This window comes from Galleria mellonella, unplaced genomic scaffold, assembly GCF_026898425.1.
Source record: "Galleria mellonella isolate WM207_F2 unplaced genomic scaffold, CSIRO_AGI_GalMel_v1 utg33, whole genome shotgun sequence".
NCBI classification, from domain to species: Eukaryota; Metazoa; Arthropoda; class Insecta; order Lepidoptera; family Pyralidae; genus Galleria; species Galleria mellonella.
The window spans coordinates 12,376,007-12,399,151 of record NW_026442079.1 but is presented as its reverse complement, the minus strand read 5'-3'; the positions used below and the strand labels follow the sequence as shown (position 1 = coordinate 12,399,151).

The window sequence follows — 23,145 nt, the reverse complement described above, 5'->3', positions numbered from 1 at the left end:
AATAGGTACACGACTTAGTTTTAAAGGGAAATTGTGTTTGAAAACAAAATGTAGATTGCTTGTGGCCATTTATGACCTTAATAGAAACAGAAATAATTTTTAATAATCTAAAGTTTAGATTAATAGAAAAACATTTAGAATAGTATTATTTATGATTGAACCACTCATCCGGAATGTAATTTCAGTCAAGAAGAGTGAGTAAGAGATTCGATAAGAAAATGGGTTAAACTGTATCTTTGTAAATTAATGAATTTGTGTAAAAATTAACTACCAAACAGTAACCAGATTATAATAATTAGACTGTTATCGTACAAGTGGAACAAATTATTAAAATAATTTACAGGCCGCACCCGTTCACGAGTATGACGGATGATTCATCTTTATTCTAAGATTGTTTTTAAAATTTATATTCACTTACTTATGGCGTGCACCCTGAAAATACTTCCTGAAACAATTTGTCGCTAACAGCAAACAATACTTCCTTAATTTCTTGTTATTTATTTAATCATTAGTACATATATATATTATATGTGTACATGGCGGGCATAATGCTAAAAGATTTTTCTCCCAACCATAGGGAAATGTCAGAATACTCGAATGCGATACTAGTAATTATTGATATACACACACACACACTAAAATTCACATATATAAACGAATAAACACATATAAATAACAAATATACTTACACATATATAAAATATACTATATTATATACGCAAATGAGTATTATAAATAGTACTTATTGCTCGGATAAAGTATTAGAGTGGGCATGAACATTTCTATATGTCGTTATCCGGTTATATGGATAGAAATGCAGAGTGCATTTCTATCCATATAATATTAAAAAAAAAACGGATTACAATCGATAGGATATTGGCCCCTTATTAATTTAATCACAATAGTCGCTGTTTTGTTTTTACAAAAAGTAAGTCGTAAATTTGTTACATTCGACGCTTACCATTAATTCCGGACTATCAACATCATCATGTGATGATGACATCTTATCAGCCTTTAGCTGTCCACTGCTGAACATAACATACCTCCCTCTTAGGGGGTTTTGGCAGTTGCAACGATTGGCAGGCGGATTGGCAGCCGCAGTTAGGCTTCGGAAATGTTATAAGAGGGACGCTGCTGTCCATCCCTCAGCCTTCCTTAATCGCCTCTTACGACACCCACGGTAAACGAGTGGGTGGTATATTCTATTGCGGGACCACACGGCCATAATATAGCCTAGTAAGCTATTATTCGAATACAAAAACATGAATTTTACCTCGTCCCTTATTATCTTTTCGTTTTAATCCCTTTTAATATCAAGGAGCACAATAAAGATTAATGTCTTAAAAGCAAGATCATATTTGAGATTTTGTATTGTGTATTTTATATACCGGATAAGTAAAGTAGGTGGGCGAGATTATGCGTAAATTTTCGCAAGTAAATTTTAAGTAATTACAGGGTACGGAGGAATAATACCTTAATCCTCAGGGATGGTAACGCACAGGATACCGTAAGTCTCACAGTGTACTCTTTAATTTCCACCATCCTGTGAAGGTTTCACTGACGCTTACCACTTGCCATCAGGTGGGCCGTCAGCTTATTAAACATTTCCAGTTGCACACTAAATGTTTCTTTTTCTATTTTACTTTATTAGTTAGTGGTAACCGTTCACTCACAGAAAGCTTCTGAGGTCTGCACACGCCAAGAACGAATTCCAGACTAAACCTCGCAATTTTCAGTTTCATTTAGCATATAAAAAAGCCACTTGCTTCGTAATCTGGAGGACATGAAATCCACAACTTTAGAACAGAAAATACTTATTTTCAGAAAAACACATAGTTACAATAAAAAATACAAAAATATTATATATACAAGAAGTGTCTCATATTAAGCAAAAGGAACTGGCTCAGCTGATGCTGTGAGTGTCCCAGCGCAATGTGTACAGCTGCACAGCGCTGCTTCACAGCCAGTCCCTCTCTTAACATAATACAACTAAAATACAAACGGGTACAAGTACAATTGCCAAGTTACAATTTTACCGATTATACACAAAGGCAGCCAAAAATTCTTGACGAGAGAGAACGATACCATACACGACTGGTAGGTATAGTTTGTTTAAATAGAAATTAATGAAAAACATATCATTTATTTATTTAAATAACTTTATTGGCCATAATAAAGTACAAAAGGCGGATATAATGCTAGTAGCATTCTCTACTAGTCAACTTTTGGGATGAACAGTGAATCAAGAACGCTGTACTTCATTATTGAAATAGGTTAAACATTCTAAAACAAGAAGAAATGTTATTTAAATGAAATGTATTATATAAAAAATAGAAAAAAAAATTATCAATTTTTTATTTGTACTCTTTGTCTTTGTACAACTTATTAATGATTGTACTATTCTATCTGTCTATTATGGCCCAAATCATATAACAGCATAGTTTCCAAATGGGCACATTTAAAATTGAAGTCAGACAGTCTTATGGTAGGGTCAATTATTCGTTTATATAAATTTTTATTACTTCTATTGACCTGTTTTAATATGTGAATAAATGTAGTATTACTACAGTATAGACTACTAGCAGTAATACTACATCTATCTTTCATTTCTTATCACACCATGGCCGTAATAGAAGCATGGCGGTTACAAAAAGAATCATTCCAAACGGTACTATGCGTACAGTGACAGATCGACAATCGTCGAATACAACGCGTGGTGGCCATTCAATAGCGTACAATTCAGTACTGATTCCATCACCGAGTGCAACATTATTTGTACTGTGCATTTCTGGCATGTGCTTGTTTTGTTTCAACGCTGTTGCCTATGAAATTTGTACGAATTATCTATACATTAATGTTAAAATCATCAGTTGCATGCTCCATTAGTTGTTAAAGCACTGCACGGGACAATGGAATTAATAGCAACAAGACACAAGACGCATGAGGTTATTCAGCTTAAGGCCAGTGGGCCTACTATGAAATAAAATTCTGAAGTTTCGGACTCAATTTCGTGTTTTTGTTCATGCCTAAATCGGCCCAGTAAATGGAGCTTAACATTTTGTTCGTCATAAATCCTACCATAAAAGTCTAAAGGAATAATATTTTAATATTTTTACTGTTTTTAAACGGTAAGTATTATGTAATTTTAACATCAAATTTGTGTTTCGTTCGGCTCCGGAATTTCGGAAAACATTTCATGGTAGGCCCTCAGATTTTGATATAAACGTGAATCAGCGTACGCATTTGTAAGTTAGTAAATTTTAAATTACAGTTCGTAGTTAGACCCTTTGGATTCACTATGATTTCTGAACGATGTCTCTAGTAATGAAGAGTAAACAAGAACCGAAGAACTATAGGTAAATTATGGTAATTATATAGTATAGTATGGCTCGCTTTACTGCCCTTTAGGATAAGTATCCCGGATGGTCCCAAAACTAGGCGAGCATTTTCGACTGTAAGATTGTATGCCAAGAAAAACTGACTTCAGTAATGACAAAACTACAGTTATTTGGATTTAAAAATTAAAGTATTGAATTGATATTAATAAAATTTGTATAGGAACAATCTGTAAGTATATCCTTTTAGATAAAAACGTTACAAACATAAAAAAGTACAACTGAGTTTAGTACAACCTTCTTCTTTTTAAAGTCTGTTAGGAATTTAAGTAAATCAATCCGGTCTTTCTTACATTAAAATACATTGTGTATTTACGTAAGATTAAACATTAAAAATGGTAGTTTTTACAAAAAAAAAAAAACTGATGGAATTGGATAATAAACTCTTTAAAAAAAGAAAACAAAATAAACAAAATGGAGTCTCAAGATTTTTTAAATAGTCAAAAGTGTATTTGATAATAATGTTTATTTATTTACTCACAACTTTTTGAGTACAATGGAACGCTTAAAATAATACCATAGATATATCAAAGTTGTGGAGAAATAAAATTTAACGGATACCCAGTATCTGAAGAATTTAATGTAACTTCCAGCAGCAGTATTTCCGAACCGATACGGCATCATAGCCTTCAAGAAAAGAGCATATTCCTTTTTCCAGGCAGCACACCTGCAATGTATTTGATGTTGTGGGTGATCATGGGCGGCGGTAGTCACTTACCATTAGGTGAACCACAAGCTCGTTTGCCCTCTGTGTTGTAAAAAAAAATAAGAAGAATCAATATATATATATATATATATATATATATATATATATATATATATATGATGAAAAGAGATTATAAACTATGTAAGTACTTACATTAAATTCATTCTGACATAACTTCATAAATACAATTTGGGTCTAAACTCGGTCTAACATAATAGTGGCGGTTTTCACTTGGTTGCCAACTCTAGAACACTCCTTCTGACACTGGGAGAGCTAAAACTTACATCTCTCACTACATGGAGTTTAGTTTCGCTGTTTGTGTAGGTTAACTTTCATTTCATAACATTTTACTTCTTATCACTTGTTCTTCATCAATCATGATCATCATCATCTACCATAATACCATAGACTGCTATAAAGAACGGTTCTGAGCCACCTGCAACCACTAACTTCTTGCAATGCATTTTAAATGGTCACTCCATTTAATAAGCGTCACCCTACACTGCGCTTGCTCGTACGGGATGGCCACTGAAGAACTATTCTTCCTCATCGGTTGTTAGTTCTTCAGGCTATATGACCAGACCTTTGCTTACTTATCCTTTAGACTTCATTTGCTTTGATTTATACACAAATTTAGTGATTATACTTAACGTATTAAGGTCTCTTATGATTCGGCAACGCGCGCGTGACATCCCTGGTGTTACAGGCGTCAGTAGGCTACGTTTTTACCACTTAATGATGTAGCCCAAATTCTTCACCCATATAATTACCTAATCGACTGCAAACCTTGGCATATGCGAGCGTACACCAAAAGCGCAACCGCAAGTGCTTGGGAATCCAAACCCAGTGCATTGGACAAAAAAAACTCCGTTTACCATCAGATGGGCCGTATCCTTGTATGCCACCATAGTTCTGTAATTAAATGTAATGTAATATACAAATTAAGATGTATTCATACAAAATTTCCACATAAAGAAGTCTAAATATTTGTGAAACCCATATTATAATCTATGATGTGGTTTAGAAGAAATAAACGGAGAAACAGACAGACACACACGGAAACTTTGTTATGTATTATTTAAAGATATTATCATAACACATTCCATGAGGCGTATTAGCGATCACGTGATAGGTACATACGTTACGTACAAACGGACAAACAATTAAGATAAATATTAGCAAAATATGTATTTATATTCAACTTGAATATTGCTCACTAGAAGTATGACAAGTTTGTCTACCGAGTTTGTTTGTTTACTATATATATAACGACAAAAAATATTTAGAGGCTTGTACAATAGGAATCGTAAATATCACTCGAGTATTTGCTTCACTACGAGGTCTGTTAATGGTGGATTTTTTACGATCATATCAAAAATAATTTGTTTACAAAAAAATTTTAGTTACATTTCTTTATGTGATAACCACTTCTCTTTATACCGTATGGTTGGTAACTAGGTATCTTATAGGAAAAAAAAAGTTATAATTAAGATTGTTTTAAATTAAAAAAAAAACCTCAATTGTGGCAACACCAGTTATATTGATTTAAAAAATAAACTATTGAACCGATTTTGATAAAACTACCACAAGACCAATCTGTAAGTATGTATATCCTTTCAGATAAAAAAGAATTCTAATCGGTTTATAACTGACGTAGTCATGAGGCAACAAACATAAAAAAATACAATGAAATTGAGATCTACTTTATGTTTAAAATTTAAAAAAGGAAAGAAATAAAACTATAAGACACTATTGTTTTTTTTTTTTTTTATAACACAATATGAATTATATATTAATCTCATAGATTTAAAGAGATTTTACCAAACCCCCATTTTAAGGTAATTATTTTTTAATGAGGCCTCTACCCAGTGTGACAATAATAGGACCTTTATATACACTTACATGGTAAGTATGGAGGGAACAGTAGAAAATGTGTTCTAATTGTAAGCTGTAAATAATAGTTCCAAATACATCCAGAGTGGCGCTAGAGTAGTGAGAAGGTATGCCATGAATTTAGCAATTTATAGTGGAGTGAAGTGCGCCGAGTTGAAAATTTTAATATCTTTATTTTACTGTTTAGTGCATAATTGAAATATTAACAATAATATGTGACAATACTAATTTTATACCATTTTCAACCGATTTCAAAAAGAAGATGGTTTGCAATTCGGTGTATTTTTTATGTTTGTTAACTAATAACTCTGTCAGTTTTAAATCGATTTGGATTTTTTTGTCAAAAAGAATATACTTACAAATTAGTACCATAGAAATTTTGTTAAAATCGATTCAGTAGTTTAGTTTTTAAATAAAAATAACTGGTATTGCCACAATTCAAAACTTTTTTTGTGAATCACAATATTTTATTACCTATATTAGGTTTTTCTTTTTAAAAATGCGCCATTGTAGAGTAGAAGTTCTGCTGTCTTGTTTACTTTCTTTAAAATTTACCCACCTGCTACTGTAGCGGCACCATAATTTAACGTCTTTTGACGGACACTTTTTTATACACAGAGACGGTTCTCCTTACCTTTTCCCTCCATAATATCAAAGTATAAGACACAAGTTTTAATTCCGCTGTCCTATTTTTTTGCCCCCAACAATTTTGAGGTACCCGCGAAAAAAAGACGTGAAATGTCGCGCCGCGCCTCACTGGCCACAATCTCTTTAAGTTTATAAAAAAGGAAAAAAAAAAACTTAAGTTCCCTCTAAGACATTTCACTCCAGTGCCATAATTATGACATTTCAGTGTTAATTTCATTTTAATGTTATGTGTCGCGCCCTCGTGAATGGGCCCTCTCATTAAATTACTCCGGTGGTTGGAGCACTATGACTTAACATACGCTCTGATTGATATAAGTGTGAAACTTGCTCTCTCGACACTTGTATGAATTAGCAAAACATTGGCTGAATGCCTCTAGAGGCAATAAACGCTAGAGAGGAATTCGCGGCTAATTTTTTTTTTCATGTCCTCTTAATAAGGGCACTAATTAGGACCCGCGATTTTCGATGGGACATTCCTGTGTTGAGATTAATTTGCATATATTGAATGTAGGCTGTGAAGGGAAGGCGGCGGTTATGTAAAAAGTGATTCTGTTAATAGCTGTGGGGGAATTTTATGTGTATAGCTTTATCAAAGGATCACCAAGTTTGATAATTTTAAATAGTACACATCGGATTTAAATATGATATCTATTATTACATTACTGGCTTTTACCAGCAACCTCGTCCGCTTGGCCGAGTTATATTCGCTGACCGGGATAAAACGTAGCGTATGTCTTACTCTATCCAATAAAGTACGTGTATACAATTTTCATAGTGAAGCTGTTAAAGCGTTAAAAGGTAACATAACAATTTTTACATTTATATTTTTAACAAGGATTATAAGTATCTTAAATATTGTAAATAATAAAAATTAAAAAAAAAGAAAATAATTAGGTAGTGTTAATACAAATATTAAAAATGTAAAAAAAGGTCCAAGTTTAATTATTAAAAACACTTAAGTTAGTATTAGTTTAATTAGATTAATTATGTGTAATTGTCGGCAATACGTGTTCCGCTTATTAAAATAAAATTAAGAAGTTATAAATGGCGGGAAACTTCGTCCGTTCATACATTGTATGTATCGGTATCCGCCCAATACATTATTAATAAATGATTCTCTAAATATAATCATTTCTATTAAAACTATTGTCCAGTAGCCACCCATTTTGTTTTTTGTGGACAATTTTTTACTTTTTTTTATATAATAATATATTATAGTTTTAATTCAGTCGATTTTAAAAGTTAAGATACCACGTTCATTTTACATTACGAGGAATATTAAATAAATAATTAAATAAAATTGAACAAATTGCACAGCGCCATCTATTTCTAAACTGGTTCAATCTTGTTGTATAGATGTACATAGTTCTAAACTAATGTTATAAAAAGGAAAATTTGATTATTTCTGATGTATAAATAAAAAAAATATTTAACCGATTTTAAAAATTATCCTAAGTTACTTTGTCGGAGAGTAACGTGCATTGTATTTTATTAAAGAAAAATATAAAGAGCAATATCTACCTACGTAAAGTCGGAGTGGTTTGCTACTAACTAGTATAATATATACTTATATTATCAGTACCGTAGATTACAGGGCACGTGGTAAAAACATTGATATACCATATAGGATAAGAATAGAATAGGATACAAATAATTTTTATTCAAATAGACTCTTTGAAATCGTCAGTTTTTTATGACTGTAGTGCTGGGTTCGGAGTGTTGTATCTGCTGAGAAGGATCCGCAAGAAACTCAACAGTTATTCTTTTCAAAATATTACGACATAATTTTACATTTGCATGGGTACTGTGACTAAAATTGGAATTAGGTTCTATTTGTGTGTATTATTAAATGAAAAACAAACAAATAAACATGATCAGACTAGTCCTCACGAGCAGCAAACGTTTACAAGTATGAACCAGCTATTATTGCGCTCAAACATATTTTAGGGAACTCAACGACTTGGCCCATCGCGCTGCCAGTCAGGACCTCGCAGTGATCATGACTGGCTTCAAGTTACTTGACTACATCATGAGTACAAATTACATCAACACACTACTTATGTGGTTATCAAAATATTCATACATTTCAAGCATTGAATTGACATTTACAATCAGAATAATTAATTTAGTAATATCAATAAGTTAATAATAAAAATGTAAAATTTTATAGATATTATTAATTAATAAAATAATCATAATATAATATGTTAGATTAATGTATACTTTGTTTAATCTTAATAATATGAATATAACGATACAAATACACATATATGAAAGTGGAATGATAAGTTAAATGGACCATTACTGGCCACACCTCTCTTTAGAAGGAGGTTATTATTTATTCTTTATTGCATCACTATATATATTATTCTAATATCGCCACGTTTGCTGGACGGAAACTTTAATTAATTAGCAATTAATCTATTAGACACGATATCTGAACTTTTAAACGCGACGACTTGCGTTTCACGAAGGAATGTGCAAAAAAGCAAAATTTCAAAAATTTAGTTAATTGCAAGCCAGAGGATTTGCTCCTAACTTTCATCATCACTATTATCATAGCATCCATTATCTGTCCGCTGTTGAACATAGACCTCCCCTATAGAATGCCATGAGGAACGGTCCTGAGCCAAATTCGCATTAAATCTCCAAGCCTTACCCCCTCAAAATAGATTAGCAAGATCATCCTCGAAATTACTATTATTCCATATAGGCCCTTACGCAATGCGAATTACAATCAGCAATAAAAGGGGGATAGGGATTGTTAGTAATGGAGACTGAGAATCCCATTGCTAGCAATATACCCAACCAGGTCGACCACCTCGCGGTTCTCCCTGGAAACTATAATGGTTAATTCCTGATGAATTCATCATGATGGGCTAATTGGCCTTGTTTCATTTCATTCTCCCTTTACTGGCGCTCTGCCAGCGTATTCTGTTAGCACAGGCTGTTACTGTTACAGGGGTTACTATACCATTTTTACCCATAAAAAAAAATCCGTAATAAAATCTAAATAAATTAAAAAAAAATAAGATTCTAAAAAGTTTAAAATAGCATTGAGTAAATATTTAATCGAAAAAAGTTATTATGCAGTACAATTATTTTTCAATGAGGTAATTTAAATGTATTTGTTTTAATGTTATTAACTATGCATGCATAGAAATGGAATCGTATATTCTATGTAACTTAGACTTCGTTAAAATGACTACACCACCCCTGTAGGGTTCATTTTGAAGCTGTACCCCTAATGATTGAGATTTACATTGTTACAACATCAAAATGTAATAAACGACAAATAAAAAAAAAACTCAGTTTTATCTATGCATATGTGTAACGGAAATCTTCTTAATCTGATATCTTAACAGTCTTACTCTCACTATTCTCCATATAGTTATCCTTAGTAATATTATAAATTAAAAGTGTCTGTGTTTGTTTCTTACTTTATAGCGCCTTAATGGTTTAACTCATGGTAGATCACTATGAAATTTGGTATACACGGACTATATGGGATGGAGAAGGATATAGGCTACTTTTTATCCCAGTCGCGGGCAAAAACTAGTAATATATTTTGAACACAAATTTTATAACCTCAAATTTGTTAGTGTCCCGAAAAAATGAAAAAAAGTATGGCCACCTTAATAATAAGTAGCAATTAACCTAGTGGTTTTACAATGAGTAACATAATAGGATCCGTGTGACGTACTGTATTAAAGGGCGGCGCGTGTGCTGCGACTGTAGACAGTCCTGTTTGGGTCGAAGATACAAAGTGGCGGTGAAAGGGCACGGCGACATAGGTACGCGCGTAAATAGATGTAAGACGAAAAATACGTATTCTTAGTTTTCGTAATTCTGGAGATAAAAAAAAGAGTAATGGCGAATTCTATTAAGTAGCATCATATGGCGAAATATATTTATGTAATATAATAATTAGTTGTCATATTTTAGAAAGAATAAAAACTACGAATTTGAATTTTTATCATTTTAGAGCTGGCAACATTTCTCTACTGCTATTATAACGATTACTAGAAGATAAAAAAAAAAAAACAATTAAACAATTATCAATCGAATTAAAAAAGTAGAAGGTTCATAATTGTATTTTATGTTTTTTATCACATAACTCAGCCGGTTATAAAAAGATTTGGAAAATTCCTTTTTTTATCTAAAAGGATATACTTACAGATTGGTACCATAGAAATTTTGTCAAAATAGGTTCTATAATTAAGTTTTTAAATCAAAATAACCGGTTTTATTAAAATTGAAATCGGTTTCTTTTGTGGTAGACAATCGTTTCACTATATAAAACAACAATAACAAGAACTATAACAACGCTGTTTTAAATAAATAAAATTAAATAGAAACTGTAATAAACTAGTTACATTATTATCAATACTGCCATTTATATATCACTTACTCATTAACACTAAGACTAGTGTTAATGAGTAAGAAGTACTTACTGCCGATCACTATTTCGTTAAAAAATAAATGTATATTTTAAACGTGTAATAAGAATAAATAACTGTACAATAATATTAATACGTATCATTTCCATTCACATTGATTTCCGCGTTTGCAACCAAATATTTTTACTCGTAAATGTGTGGTTATTTGGTGTAAATCCGTTGGCGTTTGGGGGTTAATTGTTTGCCGGGTGTCCGAGCTTTTTGCTACATTGACCCGGCGATACGTTGAATTGAATTCGTTCGGATTTCGAAATCCGTAATATTATCGTCGAATATTCGAGTACTAATTCCATTTTTAAATAAATTAGTAGTTTTTTAATTGAAAGTTTTTTTTTTTATATTAGTGTTGTATTAATAAAATGCATGCAATGCTCGGGATCTGTCTTGAAAACTTATCAGTTAATTTATTAAATGTAACAGTATCTTAAATGCGCACTCAAATTCACTTGTGATCGAATTATTAATATGGCTATTACTGTACATGAATGACAGGTAATTGAGTTTATAATAAAGTACGTCTATAAACAAAGGGAGGTGTCGTTTCTTCACACGTTTCTCACATCACCTCATCATTCATTTTTAATCCTATTTATACTTAATAGATAAAATCGCCATTTATGCGCTCAGAGGTTGACTTTATGAAATTTTCTGTTGACTGATATTGTTGATTTATATAATCATAGATAGAGATAGAGTGTCTCCATACAATTTCTTCGTAAAAAACAGGTCAACTTTTTTATCCATGCTTTATGAATAGGGTTGCCATAATATAAATTTATTACTAAGTACATGGGAGGAAATATATTGTGAAGTTAAATGAAAAATATAAACAATACAAAATTCTTATAATACATTTGAAAGAATCAAATAAACAGTCCGCAATGATTCGTGTTTATGCTTATTTTTACTGAATACTTTGATTTATATTTGAGTGTAGACATAAAATATGTTTTCGTTTTTAAATAATTGAAAATAGCCGTTATTTTAATTAATATATGTATGTATATTAAACTGTAAGCATACGTATATTTATATGTTATATTAAAAAATAGTTCTCGATTCTAATTTAAAATCATACTAATACATACATAAATACATCTAATTTAAGATCAGGGTAATTTTTAATCTAATTACTTGCAACACTGAAAAATGTGCATTTATTTTGATTTTAGAAAAAACCATCTGTCAGTCAATTTAATGTTTGGTTGACTGAAAGTTGTCCTGTTTTTTCACTTAATGTTCTATCTATATAATCTAAACATATGGTCTTGTTTTTATTTACTTAAAACATATTTTACTATATTAATGCATTCATATCTCGTGCGTTTACAAACTGAGTAGTTATATTTATAATAATTACAATTGCAAAACAGTAAATTTGCATTTATAGTTTAAAATTATATACATTTTACGTGAAACTTATGTAGTTGCTTGGTAAATACAAATGGGCCTCGTTTAAATATTATATTTCTAGGTAAACGTTTAAATAAAAAATAGCAAATTAATAACTGTATTTTATTAAGCCTTCATGTATCTCAATATTTAGGTAGAATACTTATTTTAATAATGATATTTTAATTTTATAATCTGCCTTTAAATTCGAATTGTAAGTGATTTTATTCAAATAAATACACTAATTATAAAATAGTTTGTTTTGTTTATTGCTAGAGGGTTACTAGCTTAAAATATTGAATAACTATCTAAAAAAATTGGTTATGTTCAAAATATAAATTTTATATTTGTACTGTCTTTTTCCTAGTTACTTCATATGCGTAGTTTAAAAAGTTAGAATAGCAATGAAATATATATATAACGTATTAAGACAAAACGTACACCGGATTTTAAGTTACACGTACAGGAACACAACTGTAAGATTGGCGTCCAATTTGGTGTAGTAGTAGTGCTGCGTAATGCCAGAACAAACATACAGACGGACAAAATTTCTAAGAATAATTGTTTCACATTTCTTGGTCTTATTATTACCAAGAAATGTGAGATAATTACTACTAGGGTAATTTTACTTAAATATCTCCAAGGTACAGACCTTATATATATATATAGAACATCGAGTTTTAAAAACAGGTCAACTTTTTGATAAATTGCTGACTTGTTATTTTTTTATTAATGCTCTACATACTGTTGCACACAATATATTTTGATATATCTATATTTAATTATTTAATAAATAAAATGAGTTTTTGTGCATTAAAAAGGTGCAGAATTTATAAGATTAAATAAATGTAGAAGTTATGAAGAAATCACTCATACCTATTTATCATGCAAAATTCTATGAAAAAGCTGACCTGCTTTTCTTAGAGTATTTGTATGGAGACATTATGTATGTATTGTGTATTTTCTTAGATTTTAAAGTTTCTGACAAAGCGCTTATAGACAGACCCTCTACCTATATATTAATAATTTAAAAATAGTTAATCGGCTTGTAGGTGTGTGTACATTAAAAAATTAAAATTCAGCTCACAGAAATCGATTGAGCTTGCACAATATGCACATTTTAATACAAACCTCTGCTACCCTCAAATAATTATTCGATTCGGCTATACCAGATTAGAGTATTATATCGCGACGATATAATTATGGACGCGAAGGAATAATGTGGGGGCGCCAAATAATGTGAAACGTCATACACAGCGATAGGGTAGACGGCTGCCATATTATCCGCCATGATGAGATCGCCTGCGCAGTGGCCCGAAAACCGCGCACTGCGCAGACAGCGAGCTATGGCGTTCCCGCGCAAACAGCTGAGCCACTGGACCTGATATTGATTATGACGTGTTCACACGATCATCTGTTCCTCTTGTTATGTATTGTATGCACCGTATTTAGGTTAATTGCTTTTTTGAACAGTGGGGTTGGCACGTTTTGTTGTTCAGTTATAATTTTGTAGTGAAAGTTTAAAAGTTTCTTTGCAATATGGGCGCGCATTTGATATATTATTATGAGTAGGTAATAAGGAAATTTCATGTTTAACTTAAATTCTAGGTCGTATATTTATTTAATTCCAAATGAATGATCGAGATAAAAAAACTTGTCAAAATTCAGTGAGCCAAATTTTACCACTTTTCCGTCACTTTTAGCTGACTCATTTTAAACAGTTTGATTTATTATTTATTGTTTTAACAACAAACGCGCTCTATTTTTCTGTGTTGCCAATAATTTGCTTAAAAATTCTTCAAATCTGCTGGAATTGAATTAGCAACGGTATTATTTCATATACCTAATATAATATGAATACCTATATATATAGATAAATATAGATTGATCAAAATGGCGTACACTTGCAATGATTCTTTTTTTAGATGTCAATTAAGTTAAAAAATGTCGAGTAAATTTAATGAAGAATTTAAATATCCCGAGTATAAAAAAAAAATTAATAATCCACTTGAATGTATTGGTGACAAGGGGCCCACATATTTACACCTATTTTACGAACCATATTAAAAAAAAAATTAACGTAACGAATTTAGACAGACAAGTATTTAATAAAAAATTAAACAAGAAATAATATTACGATTGTTCTAATGTCGTAGCTGTATAATTTAGTAATTACGATGATTTGATATCAACTACTCAGTACTAAAGAGTCCACCTACTTGGTCAATTTAAATAAAAACTGCATTGAAGTGTAATTTAGTATCGCATTACGTTCTTAGGAATCTTGTGGCACCTACTATTTGTCCACGATCTGTCTTCGATCGTTTCTACTTACTTGTGTAAATTACATTCTATTACGAAACCGTAATACCGGTGCATTGTTCCATTTTATTTTGTCTGTAGGTTTACCCTCGTATTCATAAAAATGTCAAACCCCTTATATACCTATTTTAGCTATTGTAGGGTTTTATCTCTTTCTTTTGTGTTAAATTTCCAATTTGAAAAAAAGTGACAAAGCAGCTATTTTTTATTTAAAAGGGGGTTAGACTTTATTATTTGTCTTTGATAATTGCATAACATTTTCAACGTACTCGTATAGGTAGGTAACGTTATTACACGTACTTCGTTCGTGTTTCATTTATACGTACGATACATTTTGATTTTGTTTTTCGTTCAGGCAGATTAGAATACGCTTCTCATATTAGAATAGAATAGAAATAATATTATTCAAATAGACTTGTTTACAAACTCTTTTAATATGTATTTTTTTAAGATTCTCTTGCTGGCTTTGGAAGGTTGTTATTTGCGGAGAAGTACCTGCAAGAAATTAATTTTATTAATCAATCTATTATATTGAGAAGTAATTTAATTTCATTATTATCATCTATATGTAAGTAGGTTTACTTATTAAAATAAATTTTAGTAACATTCGTATTATAAATATTTAAAGAAAGAAAAAAAATGAATAAAATTTCTTATTAAAAACATCATAACATTGTTTCATATAATGTATATAAACTGTAAATAAGTCTCTATAAATGTGATGAATATTATTTTTACAAAATAAACAATAATATATAATAAAATGGGCAGGTAACGTCGTGTTTCACTGTCAACGATTATTTTTTTAAGATAGCTCTATAAATATTTGCACACAGCTCTATAAATATAAAATAATGTTCTATTTTTATTTTTTGCAGTTATTGTTTCGTCGGTAAAAAAATGTTGAAATCGATCAAAATTCGAATGTCAAAATGCCACCGATGAATATTAATACTACGGAAACAATAGTAGTGGCTCTAAGACGGAAAGTTTGCAATTATTTTCAATAATTGATACAACCGGCATTTTCTTGTGTCCCCTTTGTTATTATATCACATGTGTCCTGTAACTCCTTGTTTCATCGATTCTACTTACTTCGGCCCACAGCGCCGTCGGCTTGTTGGGCCGATTTGATTTGATTTTCTGAATAAAACAAAAAGCAATCCTCGTGGCGGGGGTTTTGATTTCGTACCTAATTGATTGTGAATTTTTGATGGCCCTAATAAATAGGGTTGTTCAGAGGTGTTCTGATAATTTTTCAACCGTTGCAATAAACCGGTTGAGTTCTCTAATAAAAACAGCAATTATTCTGTTCATAACAATTCAGTTGTTTCAACGGTTACGACCAACTGTGAGGGTGATTTTTTTATGGATGAAAATAGGATGGTAACCTTGCATGTATTGCACGTATACTCTGGTGGAGTATCAGAGATGATAGGTGAAGATGAAAGCAGGCCAGTCGGTCCATCGTGATGAATTTGCCGGGTATTGGTGAACTCATCATCGTGGTTTTCAGAGAGGGCCGCGTTGAAGTCGACGTGATAGGGTATATGAGATTAGAAGAGCCTCATTACTAAAAATAACAATCTCTTTTCCCTCGTAAGGATGGTTACTCTTTGGTGTCTAAAGCTTATATGTCATCTTAGTTACAAGCGAAGTCCTTTGACGTACCTTACCGGACGATGTCTAACATATGTCTTGGCCAGATCTTAGAATTGATCACTTCATAATGTGGCCCCGACTATTTCATATTATCACCTATATTACCTATTATTATCTTTATATATCTATCGTTTAAATGTCGACATTTGATGATATGCCAATTCTTGTTTGACCATGCCATCAATGTAGGGTTTCAATGACATTTGAGTGAGTGACTTTCGCAAAATTCTAGTAGTTTTGTGTTGTAACAACTTTTCACTTTACTTTTATTTTCATTTGACACATTATTATTTGCTTTGTCAGAAAAAATCCCCGCCGCCATGATGCATGACAAAAACAAAACGATATCAACGCCTCTAACGGTGGATAATGTAACTACTTAAAAATATGATAAATTGAATAAATTATTATACAATAAATAAATATGATGGTTGATTGATAGAGAACACCATCCGGTGTTAAGTCCGCTAAATGTACATACATTTATGCTGTGCAATTTAAATAAATAAATATGGTCATTATGTTTGACCACAGTATGAAGTAATCATGCGTTCAGCTTTCATATGGTCAAACGCTGTATACTCTTTGATCTGGCCATAACATGTCATGAGGTGGACAGTGGGTATCATTAATATGAAGTCATACAATCGTTTTATCATGAAGTAATTTTAAGATCTAGGATGCCATGACATGTGCACGAAGCAAGTGATAATAATACAAATGTGATTTTAAAAATAAGAGCTTCAGCCTAAGTATTCGGTCTTAGGATCTCCGGACTACAGTGAAGCGTTGTCCAACCGTACTGTCACCATTGTCTGCTCTCACGGTTGTTTGTTAATTCCATTCGTATTTTTATTCATGAATGGTGGCGATACCAATCATATCTTCAACCCCATCTTCGTCCGCGTAACGTGTACATTTTTTTTTCACTTAACCACTAACTCACTAAACCACATTTGCAGTAAACCGCTAAGTAGTTCTAGTAACTTTTTAATTTTTAATTCCCTATTACTTTAATGCTTTGTCGTGCGCGATTATCATTATAAAATTATCCATAATGGCGGTTCTGGTAATCAAAATGGTTCAGCTATATGTTAGATATTAAAAGAATAATCCCAGTTATTGCCCTTTGCATTATCCATGTCTGTTATTAGTTCTTCGAACATTTCACTCAGTTGGCATTTGTTTGTATGATTTTTAAGAATCTTTTATTTCTAAAGCCCTACACATCTCTAAAGCCTTAACTGCGGTTGCCAATATATCTGCCAAAAATGGCAACTACTGGCAAAACCCCCAAAGAGGGAGGCTTATGTTCATCAGTGGTCAGTTAATGGCTGATATGATAATATAATTTATAATATTAATAGACTTTCTGTTTAAATTGAATACGTATGACATTTTTTTTAATTTGAAGGATAAATGTCGAAAAAATAATATCTCTTACCTTCTTTTTATGACTTCAATAGTTTTAGCTCCTCTATGACTCTATCTCAGCCTTTGAAATAGATGTAACATATTTCATATCACAATTTGTGAAATGCTTACAAAGGTTAAGGTTAAAAAAATCGCCACAATACCATTTTGTCATACGATACAATTGGATTAAAGATATTGCCGTGTGCATTTAATGTGCTGCACTGAATGCGATTAAACAACTAATAAATAACAAGCGACCTTGCGCGGCCAATTGAGCGTTTTTCTTATATATCGTGACAGGAACACAGTGCGGATGTCCCCATTCAAACACATTTGAAAATAAAGGTGGCGAACGGAACTAGCCCACACGTTTCTCATTATGGTCGTTTTACGTAAGCTGCCAGTTTCTGACGCGCATCCCGCCGGCGTTACTTCAAACGTTAATTGAACAAGATACAGTGGCTCCGCCTTGTTGGACTTTGTCAGTCCAACAAAATATTACAAATTAGGCTGTACGGCTTCGTGTCTTTGTCGTTACATTCTTTGAAAAACTATTAGTATTGTAGATTAAGAGATGCATCACAGAATCACTAAGATAGAGAACTTGTAATTTATCTTAGTCAGACTCGCGGCACTTTAAACAAAAAATACGTTTGTATGAAATCTGTGTAATCAGTTCATTTAAATTTTTATTGAACACTATATTCGATATCTGATTTTTTTTTAATTTTATTTATTTATGTTTTTGTACACACTTTTAATATAGACATTATGTTGTAACAAAAAAGTACACAGGTGGACTTATCCCTTACAAGGATTTCTTATTCCAGTCAACCTTGAGAACCCGAAAGCATAACATACATACATGGTGCAAAAATAATATGATAAATAATGTATTAGTAGCTATATTTATACATATTATTACACATACACACATATATACATATTATTTTTAGTATGAAAACAATCTAAAGGTAAATCCTTAAAAGGGCCGTATTAAGTTTCTTCAGGGTTATAGATTAAGAATGCGGTCCTCTTTCTACGTAACACACAATAGCGAACCATAGATTCACAATAACCTAAAAATACAGTTCGGTCTCGTAAACCTCAATTTTTGAGTTAGTTTACAGTGGAAATCAAATTTAGACTGGAAATCACTGCACATAAAGGGAATTTCTGTGGGGAATAACCTATAGAAAACCGCGTATTAATGAGAAAAAACTTGTAGTTGGATGGAAAAATCAATGCCGACATTGGTCATTGTTGCTGGATCAACGTCGTTCATTTTTCATATCATCGATGTAAAATATGAGAATATTCGCATATTCTAACTATAGCTTGCTCGGTTTTACCGTAAATCTGTCTGTACGTGTGAGAGAAAGGTTTTTTTTAGATTTTTCTACACGTTGAAATATGTTTTAGCGCGAAATAAGGGAATAGTCCATTAGGTGTCTTTCAACAAAAAGTCCGGATGGCTCGTGTACCTGACCGGACTGCTAGCATAACAGGAGCCATCCATTAGATGTAGAGAGAAGCAGGCCAGTCCAGAACTGTAGTCGGAAAGCCGCGCCATTCGACAAATAGAACATCGAGTCGGTGCTCCGTGCAGCGTTGCCAGATTGAGTAATTTTTTCTGAGTTTTGGAAAAAAATGTTAACGTAAAATTTTCTAAAAATAAAATTCTGAAAAACCACACACTTTTTTTTACTTAACTCAAAAAGAAAAATGTACAATTTTTTTAATGAAATAAAATGCGCGTGGAGAAATTTAGTGAACTTTTTTATAGTTTTGGTATTTATAAATCGTATATACTCGTAAGTACAAAGACAAATGACGGTAACAATATTAGATAAAGATATGGTCGCGGAGAACGCCATCTTTTTTTGTGGTCCGTGTAAACTTACATAGAAAAAAATTGTGACAATATAAGTTTGCAATTAGGGAAAAAGCGAGAGAAATCGTCACAAAATGTCCGAGAAAATATTTTAAATTTGAGCAGAAATCGAAAATCGCATCTGGCAACGCCGGTTCCGTATTGATTTAATACTCGCACGAGTACGACGGGCGGGGGCGAAACAAAAATAAAATTAAAAAAATATGCATAATAAAAATTTGGTGGGTAACGCCGTGTTCCCCGTTAGCAGACGATGTTTAATGTGAGGGGTGCACGATCGATTATTTATATATTACGCGGGCTCCGGCTCGCGGCTGATCGTCGACGTGTACATTTGTAATTTTATAATGCAAGTCATTTTCGACCAGCTTCGAAAAAAAAAACGTTCTCAATTCAAATGTATTTTGTAATGCAAGTTATTTTCGATTCCCTTAAAAAATATTCTGGATTCGAATGTATTCTGAAATGCAAGATATTTTCGAACGATTTTTAAAATTTAAACGTTTTTTTCTTTTGTATTTAAAATCTCTTTTAAAAAGAGACGACTCTTATTCAGTTACATAAGTTAAATAAATTGAATTGTCAATTATTTTAAAAATAAAGAAGTTTGTTGTAATCCATATCTGTTAATTAAAATTATTTAAAAAGATCTATTGCATCATGAATTGATTTCTCAAATAAGTTTTGGACGTTGTGTTTAGTAATTAAATTTTCGATTTTTTTTTAAATGAAAGATACTTGGCTTTTATGTATTATATATGGTAGATATAATGGTTAATTTTATTTTTAAGCGATGTTACAAATAAGAATTTTCTTATTTGAATGTAAATGGTAATTTAATTAATTAAAAAAAAATCAGAAATCCTTTCTTTTCACACTATGTATCTATGTATATATGGTTGTATATCACAGATATGGTTTTAAATAGATGTAAAAAAAAAGATTGCACTTGCTACATGTATTACTGCATACCAATCTTTATTTAGACTCAACAGACTCTTGTCTCGGGCTAAATTTTAAAAATCTATAGATTTGACAGAAAAACTACCATCTGTGTTTTGAAAGGGGTGTTCGCTGTCACAATAAATAGCTTTTGCAAACATCAAGCCGAGTAGTTTGGTAATGACACGCTCAGTTCTCAAATGCTGATACACGCGTCATCTACATCTATGTATATCAATGTGTATTGCATTGTATATTTGCGTTCCGATTTCCTTATCGGATTATGATTCTCAATGTCGAATATTCGATTCCCGACAAGCTGCACCAGCCGATGGCTTGCCGATATTTTAATTGAATTTCCACCTGCCTATTTTGCGTCCATCACACTGGTTTTACACTGGATTTCATTCATCATTCTGTTGTCGTATTGACGGGCTGGTGACGTCGACGGAGAATCGGTTTTTGGTGATATCGGTTCGTATTTAAACATTAACGAGACGCGATTGCAGGTAAATAGTACCTACTAGTACATCATCCTATTTTTGATGGGTGAAAATGGTATGGTAACCCCGCCTGCGCTAACGGGATACGCTGGCGGAGCACCAGTGAAGGGTGATAGATGAGAATGAAAACAGGCCAGTTAGCCCATCATGATGAATTCATCAGGAATTAACCATGATAGTTTCCTGGGGGAACCGCGAGGAGGTCGACCTGGTTGTGTATATTGCTAGCAATGGGATTCTCAGTCTCCATTACTAACAATCCCTTTCCCCCACATCATCCTATTAGCTGTTCACTACTTCTGAACATAGGCCTTCCTCATAAGGGCTTTGCCAGTAATTGCTACGTTTGACAGGCGGGTTGGCAACTGCAGTTCTTTAATGGATGATAATGAAATGGTAACCCCGCTTGCGCTAACGGTATACGCTGGCGGTGCACCAGTGAGGGATGATAGGTGAGAATGAAAGAGCAGGTCACTTAGCCCATCGTGATGAATACATGTGGAATTCAGCACGATGGTTTTCAGGGGGGACCACGTGGAGGTTAACCTGACAGGGTATATTGCTAGCAATGGGACTGCAGTCCGTTACTATACATTACATTACTAATGATTCCGTTGGTGACGTTTTAAGACGCTGCTGCCCATCCTTCGCCTTCTCTTAGTCGCCTCTTACGACACTCGAAAAAGGTTGTCTATACTATGCCGGGACCAAACGACAAACGGTGTTACTTTATCACACTTAATTTTGAAAAAAGAATGTTGTGTATTACAAGATGTCTTTACACATAATTGCAAATCTATTTCGCATCGAAATCTCGCAACGTTTACACGTAGCTGCAAAAAGTGGCGTGCACAAAAATCAACAGTGTCACGCCGACACCCGCTGGCCACAATACACTCGCCGCTTTAACGCTCCGCACATAATGCTATCCAAATGTGCGGACGCGTAAAAAGCGCTTAATTCGCTGGACGCGCAAGCGGATCATTCACAATCACAACTGGATAGGGATGGCCGATAAATCGTTAATTGATAGTTTTATCGATACCGCCCCCGGTAACGGCAATTAAATAAATACGATAACCCGATATTATACAGTACCGCAGTACCTAGTTATTCATTGTAACTGTTTGCATTTATGAGTACTTAATGTACTTTGTTGTGATCAAATTTTAATTCTAATCTATGGTTCCATACAAATGGTAGAATAGTCACAAATATACTTTATCCGTATTTTAATGTAATAATTTCGGTTTAATTTATGTGTAATTTGGTTTTAAAAGCTCGACTAGTTTCGGGACTATTCGGGACTCTTATTAGTTCAAATGTTTTATTTCTGCAATTTGTAAAATTACAAAATGCAATTGTAAATTATAAAAAAGTATCTTGCTATTATGGCGTACAATTATAAATATTGAATATTCTAGTACTGTTGACATGATGTAATGATGAGGATAGAATTGTATATTTCATCATTATATTATTGTTAAAAGCTAAATGATAATTTTAATTAGTGACTCGATGGCGAGCGCCATCTTATTTTATTTACCAGTGATAGGCCTGGAGGCAGATGTATTAGTGCATCTGTTTACTTTGTCAATGACCAGGTGAACAACCTATGGTTCAAACAGTCGACACTCTTGAATTGTATTTTGCTTATTTTTTAATTGCATGTAAATCGCATTAATATCTGATACTGTCAACGGTCATCCTGTCTAAATAGCAACTTATTTGCCATCGTGACTGGATTAGATGGCGTACACGGTGGGTCTCTTATTATTAGTCTGCTTACTAACGGTTGCTTGCTTTGGCATTACGAGAACATTGATTGATGGTGGAATGGGTGATCGACTTAATTAGGTCTGTCTAGTGGGTGGGAAATCGACCCCGAGGCCGTTTGCCTTCTATCGTCCTT

At 32.5% G+C, this 23,145-nt stretch overlaps 1 protein-coding gene across 6 annotated transcripts in view; it reads left to right on the top strand.

Annotated features, from left to right (window-relative positions):
* The window catches only part of LOC113520521 (protein bric-a-brac 1-like), a 454,874-nt gene that overhangs the window by 235,669 nt on the left and 196,060 nt on the right, over positions 1-23,145 (top strand). The window lies entirely within an intron of this gene.